Genomic DNA, 19,296 nt, shown 5'->3' on the forward strand with positions numbered 1-19,296 from the left:
TATGAACAACAAATACACATCTATCAACAAGTGAATCTAAAAATCAAGTGAATAAATAATCTGATGAACAGAATGAACTGGTGATTATAATAGAATCAGGGACATAGAAAGGGAATGGACTGACTATTCTTGGGGGGGAAGGGGTGTGGGGGGTGCGGGAAGAGATTGGACAATAATCGTGCACCTATGGATGAGGACAGTGGGTGGGGAGTGAGGACGGAGGGTGGGGTAGGAACTGGGTGGAGGGGAGTTATGGTGGGAAAAAAGAGGAACCAATGTAATAATCTGAACAATAAAGACTTAATTAAAAAAAAAAACTACAGATCAAGATACCTTATGGATACAGATATAAAAATTCTCAACAAAAAAACTAGCAAGTTAATCCAGCAACATAACCTTTGATAACTGGTTAATCCTAGGAATTCAAGGTTGGTTTAATATCTGAATATCAATTAATGTAAGACACCATATTAATAAAGGTTAAAAACTATATAATCACCTCAATACAAACAGGTATGTGACAAAATCCAACATCCTTTTAAGGCAAAATTACACAGCAAACAAGGAACTGAAGGAAACTTCCTCAACCTGATACAAGGTATGTATGAAAAACCCACAGCTAACATCATAATGAAGAAAGACTGAATATTTTTCTCCCTAAGAACAGGAACAAAACAAGAATGTTTACTCTCACCACTTCTATTCAACATGGTACTGATGATTCTAGCCAGGGCAATAAGACAAGAAAAAGAAACAAAAGCATTCAGATTACAAAGGAAAAAGTAAAACTATCTCTATTTGTACACGACATTATCTTATATATGGACAATCCTAAGGAACCTGTAAATTAATTATTAGAGCTAATAATAAAGTCCATTAAAGTTATAGGATACAAGATCACTATACAAATATCAATTGTATTTCAATACATTAACAATGAACAATATGAAAATGATTTTTTAAAATTCCATTTACAATAACATCAAAAAGAATAAAATATGTAGAAATGTCCAGCCAGGGTGTATCAGTGGTTGAGTGTTGAACAATGAACCAAGAGGTCACAGTTCAATTCCTGGTCAGGGCACATGCCTGGGTCAGGGGCTGGATTCCCAGTAGGAGGTGTACAGGAGGCAGCTGATGAATGTTTCTCTCTCTCTATCCCTCTCCCTTCCTTCTCTAAAATAAAATCAATAAAAACATATATATTTTTTAAAAAGTATCCAGCCCTGGCCAACATAGCTCAACTGGTTGGAGTGTCGTTCTGTGCATTACAAGGTCATATGTTCAATACCTAGGTTGTATGTTCAATCCCCAGTTGGGCACATACAGGAGGTAACCCATCCATGTATCTCTCACATCAATGTCTATCTGTCTCTCTCCCCCCGCCCCCCGCTCTGAAATCAATTTTTTAACATATTTTTAAGAAGGTATCCAAACAAAAATTTGCACAATAATGTTTATAGCATTATTCATAATAGCCAAAAGATGGAAACACCTAAATGTCCACCAACTGATTAATGAATAAGCAAAATGGGGAATATCCATATAAATGGAATATTACTTGGCATAAAAAGGAATGAAGTACTGATATATATGCTACAACACAGATGAGCCTTGAAAACATGCTAAGTGAAAGAAACTAGTTATAAAGGAGCACATATTATATGATTCCATTTATATGAAATGTCCAATATAGGCATATCATAGAGACAGAAAGTAGGTTAGTGCTTGTCAGAAGCTGGGGGACAAAAGAGAATAGGGAATGACTATTGATAGATATAAGGTTTCTTTTTGGATGTTAAAAATGTTTTAAAATTAGATTGTGCTGATGAATGCACAACTTCGTGAATACACTAAAAAATGTATATTTTAAATGGGTAAATTTTATGATATATGAGATGTATCTCAATAAAGCTGTAAAAAATGATTTCAAAATACTTAATTTCTAAACAATTTCACTTTGAAAAAAAATGTTGAACCACTTGTGAAAATGTCAGAAGGCATGTCATAATTCTGCTATTTACTAGTATTTCCCTTTGAGAGATTACCTCAGAGCACTAATTTGCCTTTATGTTATACTTGCAAATTCATTGCCAGCAATATATATAAGAAAAGACTGAAATTTGCCATAGTTTAACATTTTTTTAATAAAAATATGTTCATATAAAGAAACAAAAAATAGGACTGGAGATACCTCAAAATATAGGTATAAAAAATGTAACTATACATTGGAAATACCTGGCACATCATACATATTCACAAAAATGAAAGTTTGCAGCATAATAGATTACTGTAAAGAAAAACATTTCTTTTTTTAAATCCTCACCCAAGGATATTTTTTTCCATTGATTTTTAGAGAGAGTGGAAGGGAGACAAAAAGATAGAAACATTGATGTGAGAGAGACACATGGATTGGCTGCCTCCAGCATGCCCCCGACCAGGGCCGGGAGTCTGCAACCAAGGTACATGCCCTTGACCAGAATCGAACTCAGAACCCTTCAGTCGACAGGCCGGCAATCTATCCAATGAGCCAAACCCGCTAGAGAAAAAAAAACATTTTTTAACTTAAAAAGAAAAAATAAAAGATTAGGTTCTCATCAAACTGAAGTTACTCTACTTTGTGAGAATGAAATGAGGAAGACCCAACATGTAATTGATACAATCAGTCATCTATAGAAATGATACAAAACTAGGGCATCAGTAAGTGAAGAGTTTAAAAATCACAAATCCTATTAATGCAAGGGTTATCTTCAGTGAGATAGGATTGGAATATATCAGTATTTTAAAAGCTTCAACAAAAGCAATAATATTATACTCTCCTTGAAGAATTATAACAGATGATTGGCAAGCCTTCTATAAAAGGGTAGTTCAAAGAGAAAGAATTTGTCATTATCATCCCCAGCACTATCCGAAGTATAAAGATGGCACCCTTATCCACAAATACAGGATTTGAGAGGAAGAATATGTGCTAAACAAGAAAGAATATGATGATCGGTCAACTCATTTCCAAGCCAGATTGTTCATTTCATTTTTCTCCCATAAATCAACAATTGTTTGCATATGGTCCCATATAAATGTGATTGGCATATAAGTTTAGCACCCAGTAATCATTAGACTGATATGATTAATACTGGATTGACATTCAAGTTCTAGCTCTATCACTAAGTAGCTATGTGACTTTGGGCAAATGACCTTACTGCTCTTAGTTTCTTCATGTAGAAAACAAGAGAGCTTGACTAACTTAAATCACGGTTTCTTTGAACTTAAAGCTCATCAATTCAAAAACATAAAAAAACTACAATAACAATAATGAAGGGTTCAATAATCTATGTGTTTAACAACCCAAAACTTTTTGGGGAGGGAACTGATATAAAAATGTAAATAATAAAATAAATCGCACCCTAACTGGTTTAGCTCAGTGGATAGAGCGTCGGCCTGAGGACTAAAGGGTCCCAGGTTCGATTCCAGTCAAGGGCATGTACCTTGGTTGCGGGCATATCCCCAGTGGGGGGTGTGCAGGAGGCAGCTGATCAATGTTTCTCTCATTGATGTTTCTAACTCTTTATCCCTCTCCCTTCCTCTCTGTAAAAAATCAATAAAATATATTTTTAAAAAAATAAAAAAAATAAAAAAATAAATAAAATAAATCGCATCTCAAAAAAATAAATTAGAACCTACTGAGTGAGACATATGCATATAACAGAACTTGGTACTAAATTATAATCAGAAACTGACATATATGACTTACTAGTAATAGACATAAAAAACGCATAACCACCCTGGCTGGTTTGGCTCTGTGGATAGAGCGTTGGCCTGGGGACTGAAGGGTCCCGGGTTCAATTCCAGTCAAGGGCACATGCCTGGGTTGTGGGCTCGATCCCGATCCCTAGTAGGGACGTGCAGTAGGCAGCCGATCAGTGATTCTCATCATTGATGTTTCAATCTCTCTCTCCCTTTCCCTTCTTCTCTGAAAACAATAAAAATATATTTTTAAAGAAAACAAAAAATGCATAACCAACATTCTGTAAGTCAGGAAAAACTAAAAATGTAATATATGGTTACCCAATTTTAAGAAAGAAAATCTAGACTTTAGTTAGATAAAATTAAAATTATGTTTAAAAAGCAAATGTGTAATACAAAGCTTAGAGTTGGAGTTTAAAATACTCCATGCAAGAAATAAAAAAGTCAGGTGCTCAACCGTAAGTTTTGAATTGCTAAGTAGTGTGGGGATGGAGGAGGGATGTGGAGGGCGGGCAGGAGAGGAGGAGGAAAACAACTTTTCTCAAAATAGTTAAGATAAACAAAAATGCAGAAAAGTAATAAAACACCATAAATTGTAACTGATCAGGAGCACTAAGACCTATGTAGGCAAAACAATTAAAACATTGCAAGAAAATGCAAAGCCACAAGAGGAGGCTTAAGTATATAAAAAGCCAGATGATCCTGGGTTTCAGCACCAAAAATAAAAAATCCAGATGCCAAATAATTACTGGATGAGTCATTTGATAAGCAGGGTATAAACAGTGATAAAAGCAAGACAGCTGATAGGCCCAACTTTAATTTGCTTGAATATTTTTTTTTGCTTAAATATTTACTGAAGAAGATAGGAGAAAGAATACCCTATTTCTAAATTATTCTTAAAATATACAAATCAGGGACAGGGAATCAAATTCATCACTCAATAAACAAGATGCTTCCAAACTAATAAGTTAGCTATTAGGTAGTTATGGAGTCCCAAAGCATTCTCTGAATTTTAAAAGAATTTAAGTATAACATTAAAAAATTTCACGGAAAAACCTACTGCTGACAGCCACATGACAGGAAGTGACCTCCTATAGACCTAGGTAGGAGGATAGAATCCGGATCTGTGTCCTTTATCAACATTTACCCAGCTTCTGGCTTTACTCCTGCATACTCAGGCATTCAAAAATGTCTACTGAACAAAATGAACAAAAACATGCCATCAATATAACTCCCATCTATTCAAGAGAAGGGCTCTGGCTGTGAGCTTCAAATCAGTCAAATTGGCAAATCTCTAGTAGAGATCAGAAGACATAGTGGCATGAATAATCTTCTGAGAAAAAGACAAGGCTTCTAAAAGAGAAAATCTCACCACACCAGTCTACCCAAATTTTCTGAGGAAAAAGTAAGTATGTGAACATAATTTATGTGGCCTTTTATAAAAACCTTGACAAGATCTATAAAAACCTGAGTGACCCCAAAATTGAAAATATTTACCATAGACAGAGCATGATTTAGACAGAAAATTAATGGGTGGATACATGGCATTTTCCCAAATAAAGAAATATAAGCAGAAGATTGATCTTAGGTATTGTTTTAGAAATGCTATATTTAGTAATTTAATAAATTACATGAGAGATATACAGAGAATTCTCCATTTTGCAGATGGAATGATGAGTTCCCTGATAGTGAAAAATAAGAGAAATGAGGTGAAAAGGATTTTTAAGTACACCTAATGAGAGGCATTTGGAAAAACTAGGTGGTTTTTTTTTTTTTTTCAGCTTAGAGAATACTTTGGCAAGCATGAAAGTTGTCTAAATAGCAGAAGGGCTGTGGGGCAAAAGAGAAACTAGAGTAGTTGCTCCACGCAGTTCCTGTATAGACAAATTAGGCCCAAAGTGGAAACTGCAGAGATGCACATTTCAACTCAACGTAAGGTCAAGCCTTCTAATTCTTACTCTATTTTACTTTGAAGACGTACTGAGATACAAGAGGCTAAAATACTGCAGGCAGGGAAGTGACAGGTGTTACAGCATGCACAAATGAAAAGTAAGGCATTTACAGGAAAAAAAATCTAAACTGTGCCCTAGCCAGTTTGGCTCAGTGGATAGAGCGTTGGCCTGCAGACTGAAAGGTCCCAGGTTCAATTCTGATTGAGAGTACGTGCCCGGGTTGTAGGCTCTATCCCCAGTAAGAGGCAGCTGATCAATGATTCTCTCTCATCACTGATGTTTCTATCTCTCTCCCTCTCTTTTCCTCTCTGATATCAATAAAAATATATGTATTTTTAAAAATCTAAATTGTACCTAAAGGATTCATAGCTTCCAGTCAAAAAAGAATTTTTGAATAACTATAAAATGTTCCCTAAAGACAATGTGATGTTCTATGCAAAGTAGGGGGGAGGGATTGCAAATTCTATTGGCAACAAGGTAACGACTATATTTCTTCTTTGTGAACTCTGATCATATTCTTTGTCAGTAAGGCTTTTCTTTCTTTTGGCTGTGACAAACTTCAAAAACCACTTGAGGAGTCACATATTAGTGACTTTAGCTCCCCCTGCTGGCCAAAAATTTGCTACCATGATCAAGACCTAGATTTAAAAAAATAGGTCACAATTACAATCTTGTCCATTTTCTAGACTGTTGCTACAAACATAGTGATAAAAGATAAAATGTTATGTGTCTAACTCATACTTAACACATCTGTGATGGAGGAGAGAGGGGACACCTGATCACTAATGTATAAAAACTAATTTCACAAGGAATCTAAAACTACCATCAGTTCACTGCCAAATATACTACCTGCTTGGAACATCACAAACCTAATTAATATCCATTTCCCTATATTTTATTCTAACTAATGTGAAAATATTGTAGCTACCACATGACACTGGGTTATCAAAAAACAGGTCCTCACTAAGAAAGCAAAAACACCTATGCCCTTCATTATTCAATGGAAGATTATTAAAATACAAACACCTTTTTGCCTTATTCCAAGCTACACTGCACAGACTGGATCCTATAGTTCCAAAGGGTAAAGCAGGATTGGTGAATGGATGTAATTAACTCAGCTTTTCCACTGTCCCCTCCCTAAAGATGTACTCCACAGGTTGGGCAAAGCAGTCCTCAGACTATTCATTACACATTTACTAAGTGTCATCAGACAGCAAGCAATGATGATAAAAGACAAGACACAGCCCTTACTCTCAAAGAACTTAAAGACTAGCTAGCTGGGTGAGAGAAGAAAACCTGCAATCACTGTACAAGAGAAATACTAGGAATGTAACACACTCAAAGGCCACGCCTGGGTCCATATGAAGCTGTACCAGCTATTGTTGTTGTCACTGTTACTATCACCACTGTTACTTTCTAGAACAGGATGGAGGCCATTTTAAACAGAGGCAACTGCTTGTGTGAGGGCCCAGAGGCAGGAGCAACAAGGTGCACAAAAGAAACTTCAAGCAATTCAGCACTGCTGAGTACAGAGTGCTCAGGCAGGAGTAGAGATGATCTGGCAAGGCCTGGGTGCTTTGGCAAAAGCATTTGACATTTACCTCAAAAGCCAGGTAAGCTGCGGGGGAGGAGGTACATAATCATATGATGAGATCTACATTTTACAATGACAGCAACTTGGAAGGCAGTCAAGGAGAATGATCAAAAGGTGATTGCAGGTCATGCAGGCAAAGGGTGACCAAGGTCTAAACTCAGAAGGGAGAAGTGTAGATGACTAGGGAAACATTATGAGCTAGGATCTCAAGAACATGGTGACTACTATGCCATAAGAAGGAATTAAATGACTAGATGGGTGATGGTACCACTCACTGCGATATGAAGATAGGAAGAGGTTGAACTTTAAGGTCATTTTGAAATGAACAAAGGACATCCACACGTAGATGTCCAGGAGACAGCTGTGTGTATGGGATTAGAGCTGGAAAAAATTCATTTGCAAATCATCAGTGTATGGATGGCGAATGAGACACAACGTGTCTAAGATGTCCCCCAGGAACTAGACAGGGTAGGGAGAGAGAGCCAAAGTAAGGCAAACACTGATGTGAAAGAGAAAAAAGACTGCAAAGAAAACTGAGAAAGTCAGAAATGACAAAAATGATAAAAAGAGCCAGCACTCACAACATTTATACTTTACTGTGAGCCAGGCACTCTTCCATGTGCTTTTCATGTACTAACTCAGCGGTCACCAACCGGTGGACCACTGGTGGTCCATGAGGTCCGAAAGGTTGGTGACCACTGTACTAACTCATTTCCTCCTCACAACAGTCCTGTGAGGTAGGTGTTATAATATCTTATTATTTTTTCCATTTTTCAGATGAGGTAACTGAGGCACAGAGAGGTTAAATTACTTTTTCAAGATATACACAATAAGTGGAGGAGCTGAAATTTGAATCTAGGAGCTTGGCTCCAAATTCCATGTTCCGTCTCATTCTTCTACAATGCCTCTCAGAAATTAAGACAAGAAAGAGACCAGAAGGGACCACCACCACAGCCAGAGGGAATGGTCCAGAGTGTCAGAAATATAAGGAGGCCTGCTCTACTGGTGTGGCTCAGTAGTTGAGTATGGACCTATGAACCAGAAGGTCACAGTTCGATTCCCAGTCAGGACACATGCAGGAGGCAGCTGATCAATGAGTCAGTCTCTCTCATCACTGATGATCCTCTCTCTCTCTTCCTCTCCTTTCCTCTCTGAAATCAATTAAAAAAAAAAATTTTTTTTTAAAAAGAAATGAAAAGAAATATAAGGAGGCCTCACAAGATAATAACAGAAAGGGATCCTCTTACCTTGGGCAACAGGGATAACTCTGTAAGGGCAATTTCAGTGGAACACATGGGTAGAAGCTAGATGGGGACTAAGGGATGTGGTTTAAGGGTTTTGTATTCCTAAAAGTGAGAAAGACTAGAGTGTGTTTTTAAGTTGAGGGACAAGAGCCAACAGGGAATGAGAGGTTGAAACTGGTTGGGAAGAAACAACTGTCTGCCAGAGATGCCTACAAAGAAAAAGAAAATACCTCAAAAGACCAAGGTGGGCCTAATATAGGAAGAGACAAAAGCAAGGACAGGGATAGGCCCACGAAGACAGTCTTCCTGATAAGGCTTTGTGTGCTCTATGACCGTAGACAGAAAGACATTGGGGGAGGGCAGGTCCTTTACAATCAAGGCAGGCGTTTAAGTTCTGAAGAAGCCCCCATAGTAAGATGCTTTTAGAGTAACAACCTTAATTTATATTTTTTATTTAATATTTTACTCCTGTTTTTACTTCATCTGACTTATTCAAGTATGGTCTAGATTGCAAGCATTTCACAAGATGATTTCTAAAAAAAAAAAGACTAGCAAAAACTAAAATCACTAGGTTCAAAATAAAAAGATAATTTTTTAAAAAGATAGTATTTTTAATTTCTTCAAATCAAGTACCTAAATATGTATTCCCTGAGCTTCCAGAACTTACTATGGCTAGTCCCTTTGTCCTCTGGAGCAAACCAGCCAATAATGCCCAGAGCTGCTCTCTGGCCAACTACCCAACTTCCCTTCCTCACTCCAGCCCTAACAATTGTACTCTGCCTCAGCCTGGTCAGCACTGTCTCAGGACTAGTCAAATGATCTTTCTTCACACAGTTCTAACAAAATCACCTAATACTATAAACTCCTTCACTCCCAGATGGAAAAATAGGAGAAAAAATCTGAGAACAACTGACAAAGCAATTTTATAACATGTACTTAATCTAGAGCAGTCCCAGACCACTGTAAAAATCTCAGTAAAGGCCCTATTTGGTTTTTTTATATATATAAATATATTTTATTGATTTTTACAGAGAGGAAGGGAGAGGGATAGAGAGTTAGAAACATTGATGAGAGAGAAACATCGATCAGCTGCCTCCTGCACACCTCCCACTAGGGATGTGCCCGAAACCAAGGTACATGCCCTTGACCGGAATCAAACCTGGGACCCTTCAGTCCGCAGGCCAACGCTCTATCCACTGAGCCAAACCGGTCAGGGCAAGGCCCTATTTGGCTCAGTGGATAGAGCGTCGGCCTGCAGATTGAGAGGTCCCAGGTTCGATTCCGGTCAAGGGCACATGCCAGGGTTGTAGGCTCAATCCCCAGAAGGGGTTGTGCAGGAGGCGACCAATTAATGATTCTCTCATCATTGATGTTTCTCTCTCTGCCTCGCCTTTCCTCTCTGTAATCAATACAAAGTATAAGTTTAATAATAAAAATAAAAACTGTGAAGAAAAAAATTTTTCACTCAGAGTGCTTTCTTTAAGGCAGACAGGCATGTAATAACTTTTGAAAAGATTTTCACCTATATGATAACTTTTTTAAGTCTTGACTCTAGAAGTTTCAGGAGAGGTGCATACAGGCCAGTGGTGAAAGGCTTGATTTAAAAACAGAACAAAAAAATAAAAAATAAAAACAGAACAGAGCAAGGAGGGAAGAGATTAACTAAAGAACTTATATGCATATATGCATAACCCATGGACACAGACAATAGTGGGGTGAAGGCCTATAGAGGGATGGGTGTGGGGAAGAGGGAGTCGATGTGGGGGAAAAGGGGAGACCTGTAACACTTTCAACAATAAAGATAAATTAAAATAATAATAATAATAAATAAAAACAAAACCGAAAGGTCATCAGCAGCCAGATCATCAGGAGTCTATATTCTATGTTTAAAAGTTTGAATTTTGTCCTAAACACAGACAGGAGGGGAACACAAGTAGAGGGCTGGCCAAATCAGTCAGGCCAGAGCAACTTCCTTAAGGCCTTGCTATTTCTAGGGTGATCCCTACTGCCTATCCCAATGGAATTTGAAACCAAATGTTCGAGCTTTTTCAAATATGACATCTGATTAATGTAAAATCTCTCTTTATTCACACAGGGAAAGGGGTATTAATTCCATATTACTGGTATCCTTACCTCCCAAGTCCCTTAGAGACAGATAGATACCTGGCCCTAATTCTTACAGATTAAGGAAATCCCAAGGTTCCATCAATGTCTACAAAGGATGAGACAGAGAGAGAGCAAGACTGTAATCTTGATCCCAATTTTTCAAGTCAGACTGGTTTGATACCAAAAAAAAAAAAAAAGAGAATAATCTTACCTTCTAAAGTTTCAATTTTATATAAAGCTATAGTTTCAATGATAACAAAAATCTATACATAAGCTTAAGTGCATAAAAATCCTAAAGAAATAACCTACTGGGGGGGAAGGGGACATCAGTAATACTTTCAACACTAAAGATCAATTTTAAAAATAATAATAATCTAGTTCTTTAAATCATGTTACCAATTTGCACGAAAATTTTCATTTTTTATGTATAGGTGTTAAGGGTGTGCCACCCATGATAAATGACATCTTTGGGGCTGACAAAGCTACTGGATGTTGTTATGGGTTGAACTGTGAAACCCCCCAGCCCCCCCAAAAAAAGTTAGTTTGGACTCCTAACCCCCAGTACCTCAGAATGTAACCTTAGCTGGAGATAGTGTCTTTACAGAGGTAATAAAGTTAAAATGAAGTCATTAGGTTGGGCCCTATCCAATATGACTGTTGTCCTTTTAAAAAGGAGAATTTTTTTTTAACATAAAGACACACACATAGGGAGAACTCTATGTAAAGACTAGAGTTACACAAGGAACTACCAGAAGCTAGAAGAGAGGACTGGAATAGATCCTGTCCTAGCACCTTAACGGGGGAGCATGTCCCTGCCCTTACACTTCTGCCTCCAGATCTGAAGGACAATAAATTTCTGTTGTTTAAGCCACTCGGTGTGTGGTACTTTGTTACAGGAGCCCCAGTAAACAGGTGTCATGAAGAAAATAAGCAGCTAGTGTTTATTGAGCACATACAAAGTGTTATCTAAACACTTGGCATCAAGAAACTCAGGTTTACCCCAGGATCCACATATTATAATTATACCCTTTTTACAGATGAGGACACATCAAGGTTCTAAGAGATTAAGGAACTTGCCCAAAATCAGCCACAGCCCCGACTCTTATCACTAGGCTAAAAGGAACTATTATTAATAGTTCATTAAGCCAGACAGGAGTGATATAACATACACAACAATCCTCTGAAATAAATATTATTACCAATACAAAGGAGGGCCCTATCAGAGAGATTAAGAAATTGCCCAGTATCTTACAACCAAGAACCATGATAGTGTATCTAATTTGCCAACTTGAAGGAAAAAACATAAAAATATTTCTATACTAAACTTTAAGAGCTGGTGAAATTTTTAAATGTTTGGCCTTATAACTTAATATTAGAAATATACATCTATAAATTCAAAATTCTTCAAGATCCCAGGACAACATGTACATGTACCCCTTCAGCCATTGGTCAAGGGCTGTTTGTGCTCAGTTGTGGCCCCTTACTGTTTCCTTAACTTCCTGACACAGGAGAAGAAAAAATGTAAGGATTGAGATACTGGTTTTTTTGTTTTGTTTTGTTTTGTTTTAAATTTTGTATTTAATTTTTTTATTTTGATACAAACAGAAAAGTATAAAAAAAATATAATATAGTGAGATGTCTCCTTCCCACAATGTCCTTTGCCTGCGAAGTCCCTAGACTTAACATGTAACCAATGTCACCATTTTCTTGTTTATTCTTCTAAAGTCTTTTTTAATGCATATACAAGCCAATACAAATTTTCTTTTCTGCATTTCTTTCTTCAAAAACACACAAAAGGTAACACATCATACACACTGTTCTGCATCTTGCTTTTATCACCTAACTATATCTTGGGAGACCTTTCCATATCATATTGAATTATATTTTAATTCTGTCCTTTTGTTTGTCAAGAATACTTTTTACTTGCTTTCATCATAATTCAGTCTAGCACACAGGACAGCCAGAGCTAACTGAGACAACAGATGGGGGCACTGTATCACATACCAAAGACCATCTGTCTATTCTCTCCACCTCATCTTCATTTTGCTCTTTTCTCCAACTCATCCAATTCTCCTCCTCCTTATTCCTCTCCCATCTCACCCATACCCTAACCCTGAAAACTGGACCTAGAAACAGCAAACTTCATTGATATTGCTTAGCCATCGCTACCAATAAAAAAGCTGGAGACCCCTGATATAGACAGAAAGCGGTAAATAATTTCCATAGGAACTTCTAATTAACAAAAATGCCTTCAATTGAGGAGCTGCTGTTTGAAGTTAATTTTCCTTTGTAACTTAGGTTTCCTTTGGTACTTTGGCTTGTGAAAAGGGTGAATATTGGCACTACTTTCTAGAAGCATGGAAATAAGCATATACTCAGGCCTAACAGTTAGGTAATGCATTTAGAGTTCATGCTGAAATAAGGTAATCACATAAAAACTAAAGAAAATGAACATGTTGGCTCCATTTTAATTAGACTACCTTTTTTTTTCACTTAAAAAAATAAATAATTATAACCTGAAAATACATCTCAGAAACATTGTAAGGATATTTACAACTAAAAAAAGGGAATAAAGTTCTCCCTCCTTTTTTTATTTTCCATCCTGTAAATTCAATGCTATCCTCTTCCCCCCAAAAAGTGCTTTTTCTCCTGCCCAGATCAAACATTATAATTCATAAGTTTTTTTAAGTAATAAAAGGAGGAGGAAAATGTTAGCAAATAAAACATTTGTTTAGATTAGGAAGAGGTTTTTCCACTAGCAGGGAATATAAAATTAAGGCAGCCACATAACTACATTCTTTAGTAGTTAACAAGTGGTAACTCATACAGTACAGAGCTCTGACTTCCATTCTGTATTCCTACCAAGCCAGAAGTCTTTGGTACAGCTTCAGGGGTTACAGTGAAACTACAGCTGACTCCTGAACAATGTGAGCTTAAACTGTTTAGAGTTTTTTTTCCATAAATACTATTTTTCTTATGATTTTCTTAATAAATTTTCTTTTCTCTGACTTCCTTTAATTGTCAGCATATAATACATATAACAAACAAAATATGTGTTAATCAACTATTTGTTATCAGTAATACTGTCAACAACGAGTAGTTAAGTTTTGGAGGAGTCAAAAGTCATTAGCTATTTCTGACTGGGTGGGGGGAGCGGGAGGCAGCGCCCCTAACACCCAGGGTTGTTAACGGGCCAACTGTATATTAAACACTCTAGGTTCTGAGATTTAGAGGTAAAATCTTAAACAGCATATATACCTTAAAAAGCAGGACTCTATGTACCTAATACATTCATTAAAACCAAGGTGACTGCCCTAACCAGTTTGGCTCAGTGGATAGAGCGTCGGCCTGCGGACTGAAGGGTCCCAGGTTTGATTCCGGTCAAGGGCATGTACCTTGGTTGCGGGCACATCCCCAGTAGGGGGTGTGCAGGAGGCAGCTGATCGATGTTTCTCTCTCATCAATGTTTCTAACTCTCTATCCCTTTCCCTTCTTCTCTGTAAAACAAACCCAAAAAAAAAATCAATAAAAAATATTTTTTTAAAAAACCAAGGTGACTGTAAAATAAAATCCAATATATTGATCCAAATTTTCTTGAGTTTTAGGGAACTAGTACCTGCTGACAGTCCTTTGTCTGTATCCTAAAGATAACAAAAGTCACCAGATCCTGGTGCTAAATTCTCAGTACCAAAGAGAAATAATACTCTTGTACAAAGTCCTCCAATTCCTAAGGGTTCAGGACTTCTGGTTGGGTTCCCCTTGCAACCGCTTCAATTCTACAGGGAGAATGACTGGAAAAACTGTGTGACTTTGACTTCCTTTACACTAAAATAAGCCTCATTATCCAACAATAGCAGCTGAAACATAAACGAAGATGGAGAACTCAGTATGCATTTACCTAAAGATTTCCAACAGTCCAAATATTTAGTTTACACAGATTGCATTATTCTCTGATTTATTCACTGCATTAATTTGGAATTCTGCAGGAAAGATTACCACACAACAAATTATCTAATTACACTAATGTCTAGCTCCAAAGGAAGGCAACCTATGCCACCTGGTGACGCTGGTGGAAGGTTTCCATTACTCCTTGTCTTTCTCTCTCCATCCTTCCTCCCATTTTCCTCCCTACATGTCTTAAACTTGGCCCCTCTGCTTAGTTTCAATGGAGTGTCCTTTGGCCATCTATGTACAAGAGATTGAAAGCAGCCAAGAGACTAGAGAAAAACCGTATCAATGAGTGGTTTTTCATCTAAAGATCATCTATTGCCCGGCCAACGAGGCTCAATGGTTGAGCACCAACCTATGAACCAGGAGGTCAGGGTTCAATTCCCCATTAGGGCACATGCCCAGTGGGGAATATGCAGGAGGCAGCCAATCAATAATTCTCTCTCATCATTGATGTTTCTCTCTCTCTCCCTTTCCCTTCCTCTCTAAAATCAATAAAAATATATTTGAAAAAATAAAAGATCATCTGTCCACACTGCCCGAAAGAGGTTTATCCTGTGAAGTGAAACTTGGCACAAAGTGCTACCTGTTGAGAAAAATAATGTAAATTCATTCCCATACAAAGGACTAGGAAACAGCATGGTAACTCTCCAACAGAGTTGTATCCATAAACCAACTGGTCTTAGGATGTTCTTATATCCTATATGATATGAAGTTTCAGAGTAAACAAATGGTTAATGACACATCTTTTGTAACACATGAATCAGCTACACATTTGCAAGAGTGGGTCACACCCTAGTACCTATGACTCTAAAGTACTTGTTTGAAAGTGGACCTGGATGTCGGAATTGCCGATCCATCCTACTTAGATAGGAGCAGAATTTTACAACTATGTGGGTTGTCATAACTTAAAGTTAAAAAAATAACACATATATATGTAATGCAAATTAATTTGAAAACTTCACTAATATTTTAACTCCAATAACCAAGAAAAGTAGCAATACAAAGTAAGGAATAACCCATCAGTCCTAGGAAGCAAACACAATAGTAGTTTTTGAGTGGAAAGAGGCTTAAAGAATTGCAAATTTGAGAATTAGAATATTCTCAATTCTAAAAAATAAATTAGGCCTTTAATTTTAAAAATAACACATCTTACCTTAAGAGGCATCCGAATAGCACTCATAGTGTCGGAATAGTTCAGACAATACTCAAAAATGAGCAAGAAGGGAGTCTTAGTAATCCCTCAGTCACCAAGTATGAGCAGGTGGAAAAATGTTTTGTTTCAAGAAGGTATCTGAAAGAGAAGACTTTCATTTAGACTAAAAAAATAATCAAGAATGAGTAAATAGTTAAGCTATGTGGACAGAGATTTGAAGTACTACTGCCTCACCATCCCAAAGAGAGGTACAAAACAGTCCTCTTTGGAAAATAGCACCTGTGGGCATGTGTATATCCATATATATGGAGAAATATATTTTACATAAAAAGTGGATTAAATGTGTAATACATATTTTAGATAATATAAAATTTTAGATAATATCAAATCGTTAGAAAGCCAAAATCCCAGATAGAAAAATAATTATCCATCCAGGGTACTTCATAAACACTACGGAAAGTGATTTGTTAACTGACCATCTAAAAAAGACCCTTGCCACATTTAATTTTATTTAATGAAAATCTCTCTGATCGCTCCCATTGTCCTAAATTTTATTAAGTTTTAGAACCCATTCTACTTAAAAACCTATGCTTGACTAAAGTGCTACAAGCAAATAAAAGGCCCTTCTTTCCTAGAGATCTTTAAAAGCAAACCAAACAACTTAATTTTGACGACCCGGGAGGGAGGCAAGTTCGCCTGGAGGTAGGAGGATGGGTTAAATGACCTCCCTCGCAGAATCCTCGTTCAAATCCTAGGCCTGAATGAAAATTCCAGCTTAACCAGTTATTGCTTCGCTTAAAATGGAGGCTTGCCTGAATAGGAACAAAAATAACAGCACCCACCTCTATAAAATAAATTTCGGAAAAATCAAAGACTACAATACCCTCATTTTCTAAAGAAAAATGTTTTTAAAATGTTCTGGTGTAGATTTGTTCCTGCTATACATTTGTCACTTCGGCTTGGAAGACTTGCCATCACTTTCCTTAACGCTCATCGGATTTTTTTTTTGGGGGGGGGGGGGGGTAAGGGGAAGGAGTCTGACTCTTGACCCAAGTCTCAGGAGGATTTAGGGGCCCCTCGGGGACCCCCACTGCAGAAGGCATGGGGAGAAGAGAAAGGGGACAGCCCGAGTTCCCACCCCTCCCCCCACCTCGGACCCTGGTCCCAAACCTCTCCGCCTCACCTTCCCGCAGCGGGGTGACTCCTTCTGCCCCATCCCCATTGTTAGAGGGGGGGCGCCCGGGGGAGTGGGCTCAAGGCAGGGGCGCCCGTGGCCGTTGCCCTCCGGAGGGGCGGCCCGCGGGATGCAGCTTCCCTTCCCCTCCGCGTCGGTCCGTCCCACCTCGGCTCGGCCTGGCGCCCCGGGCTCTCCTCGGCGCCCCCGGCCCTAGGCCCGGCCCCGGCCGGCCCCCGGGCACCAGGCCCCCGACCCTTCGGCAGGCGGCCCGCGGCCCAGGCCTGGGAGTGGGAACGGGGCGGGGGTCTCTATGCCCCACACACGCGTCTCCGCTCCCCCAGCCCAGCCGCTTCCAGGGCCCTCGGCGGCGCCCGCTCCACGGGCCCTGCGGCCCCCCGCCTCCCGGCCGGGCCGCCCCCTCGGATTCCCGCGGACGGGACCACCTCCCCTTCCCCACCATCACCCCTACCGACTCGGGCACCCACCCCCCGGGGCACCAGTGCCAACGGCGGCTCCCCGGGCCCCGGACCTACCTGCACGGCTCAACCAAGCCTAGAAGTGGGGGCGGGGAATCTTCCGCCCTCCTCTGTCTCTCATTGGCCCTTCCAGAGCACATCCTGAGCGGCATTGGCTGATGGCGGATGTCCGTCAGAGCGGCGGGGCGGGACAGAAGGGGGAGAGGATGCTGGTGCCCCGGCGTCTCTGTCTCTGTGTATCTCTCTGTCTCTGTCTCGCTTCGGGAAAGGAGAGACATTTGAACCGGAGGACTGAACGGAGGCCGGAGGTGGGAAGGACAGAAAGAGGCATCCTGACAGAGCCTCCCGCCGGTCGGCCGCTCCGAGTCCTCTACCTAAGTCCCCTGTAGATCCTCTTCTCCATCACCCCCAACCCCGGCCCCTCACCCTTGTAGGTTCTTCATCCAGGAAGCGACGTGATGAAAACTCGAGGCCGGAAGGCCACAGAGGAGATTTTATAGATGTATATAAAATATACACATACAAATACTTACATATAAAGTCAGTCAGATAAAAGGTCACGAGAGCCTGGAGAGGAAAGGGTACACATCTCACAAACAGGGAAGGACTTGGGAGAGAGCCACTATCAGAAGGAATCAAAATGACTCAAAGTGCTAGTAACAGTGGTTTCCTCCCGGGCGGGAGAACTGAGTGCCTGGGAGACCAGGTGGAAGGAAGACAACATTACACCGCACATCCTTTTGTATCTTTTGATTTTTGTACCATTCACAAAGATGCCAGGTTGGTTTTGTTGGGGTTTTTTTGTTAAGTAATTGATTTAAATTTAAAAATAATTCCAAGGTTGGAAAACCAGGGGGACAGACAAGATGGTCGTCCAAAGTGGCACGACGTGCGGATTTAGGAAGGAATTTTAGTTTTTAATATATTCAGATCCAGATACCAGTGGTAAAACTAAGTGGATGTGTCCTAGGGGCAACTGGAGTTATGGAACTGGTGAAGACTGGAAAATCTGGACTAGGGGAGATCTGAGAGTCTCCGCCTAAATACGGTGACTGGTGACATGCTAAAGGGTAAACTCCCCATAGAAATGTAAAAGAAACCCACAGGAGGATGAAAAGAAACAGAATGAGGGGCAGTTAGGTAAGAAAAACAATATTGAAGAAGCATGAAAGTTAAGGGAGGAGGGGTATCTGGAAAAACAGAATAATAAAACTGTAAGACCGGTGAGGCTCTTGAGACTCACTTCAGGGACCCTCTTTAGGCTCATTCAGTAAAGAATGAAAGCCAAGAAAATATCCATTAAGCAGAGTTCTTAATTTTTTCAAACCACAGACCCTTTTCAGTCTGGTGAAGTATATGGTCCTCTTCTCAGAATGTTTTCAAATGCATAGCAAACATACATGGGAATGCAAAGGAAAGCAATGATATTAAACCACAATTTTCAATTATATTAATGCATTTTATATTAATGTATTCAATAAGATCTAATAACCTCAGTAATTTTGAGGCAGTAAATTAACAAATAATATTTCAAGATCTCTGCAATGACTGTAATAGATTTGAAAAATATCTGTGATTTCTATTGATGACAAGATCACAGGTACTGAGAGAGAGGAGACCAAGATGGCGGCGTAGGTAAACACCGGAGACCGCTGCCGCAAACAACCATTTCAAAAACACAACTAAAAGACTGAACGGACATCACCCAGAACCACAGGAAGGCTGGCTGAAGAGAGACTCTACAACTAGAAGGAAAGAGAACAGCAAATCGAGGCTCAGAGGCGGCGCAGTGTGGAAAATACAAAGGTACCGAGGTGCGCGCGCAAAGCGGGCTGGTGGCTGAGGGCGCGGTTCTCGTTTTCTGTCGGGAGTGAGTCTCAGACTCTGGGCTCCAGATCCGGG

The 19,296-nt window shown here is 39.3% G+C and overlaps 1 protein-coding gene across 2 annotated transcripts in view; it reads right to left on the bottom strand.

Moving 5' to 3' along the window:
- The window catches only part of KANSL1 (KAT8 regulatory NSL complex subunit 1), a 156,520-nt gene extending 139,054 nt beyond the window's left edge, over positions 1-17,466 (bottom strand). Inside the window, exons 1-2 of one of the 2 annotated variants that reach the window (XM_070395155.1) lie at positions 17,452-17,466; positions 15,742-15,879 (exon numbers count right to left, since the gene is read on the bottom strand). The gene's annotated coding sequence lies outside the window, so the exon portion shown is untranslated. Of the gene's footprint in view, positions 1-15,741; positions 15,880-16,924; positions 17,142-17,451 lie in introns of those variants that run through there. The other variant, XM_070395156.1, reaches the window with a different exon arrangement.
- Between the last annotated feature and the right edge of the window lie 1,830 nt (positions 17,467-19,296).

Source organism: Myotis yumanensis, unplaced genomic scaffold, assembly GCF_028538775.1.
Source record: "Myotis yumanensis isolate MYYU_CA2020_CCGP unplaced genomic scaffold, mMyoYum1.0.hap1 SCAF_16, whole genome shotgun sequence".
Taxonomy (NCBI): domain Eukaryota; kingdom Metazoa; phylum Chordata; class Mammalia; order Chiroptera; family Vespertilionidae; genus Myotis; species Myotis yumanensis.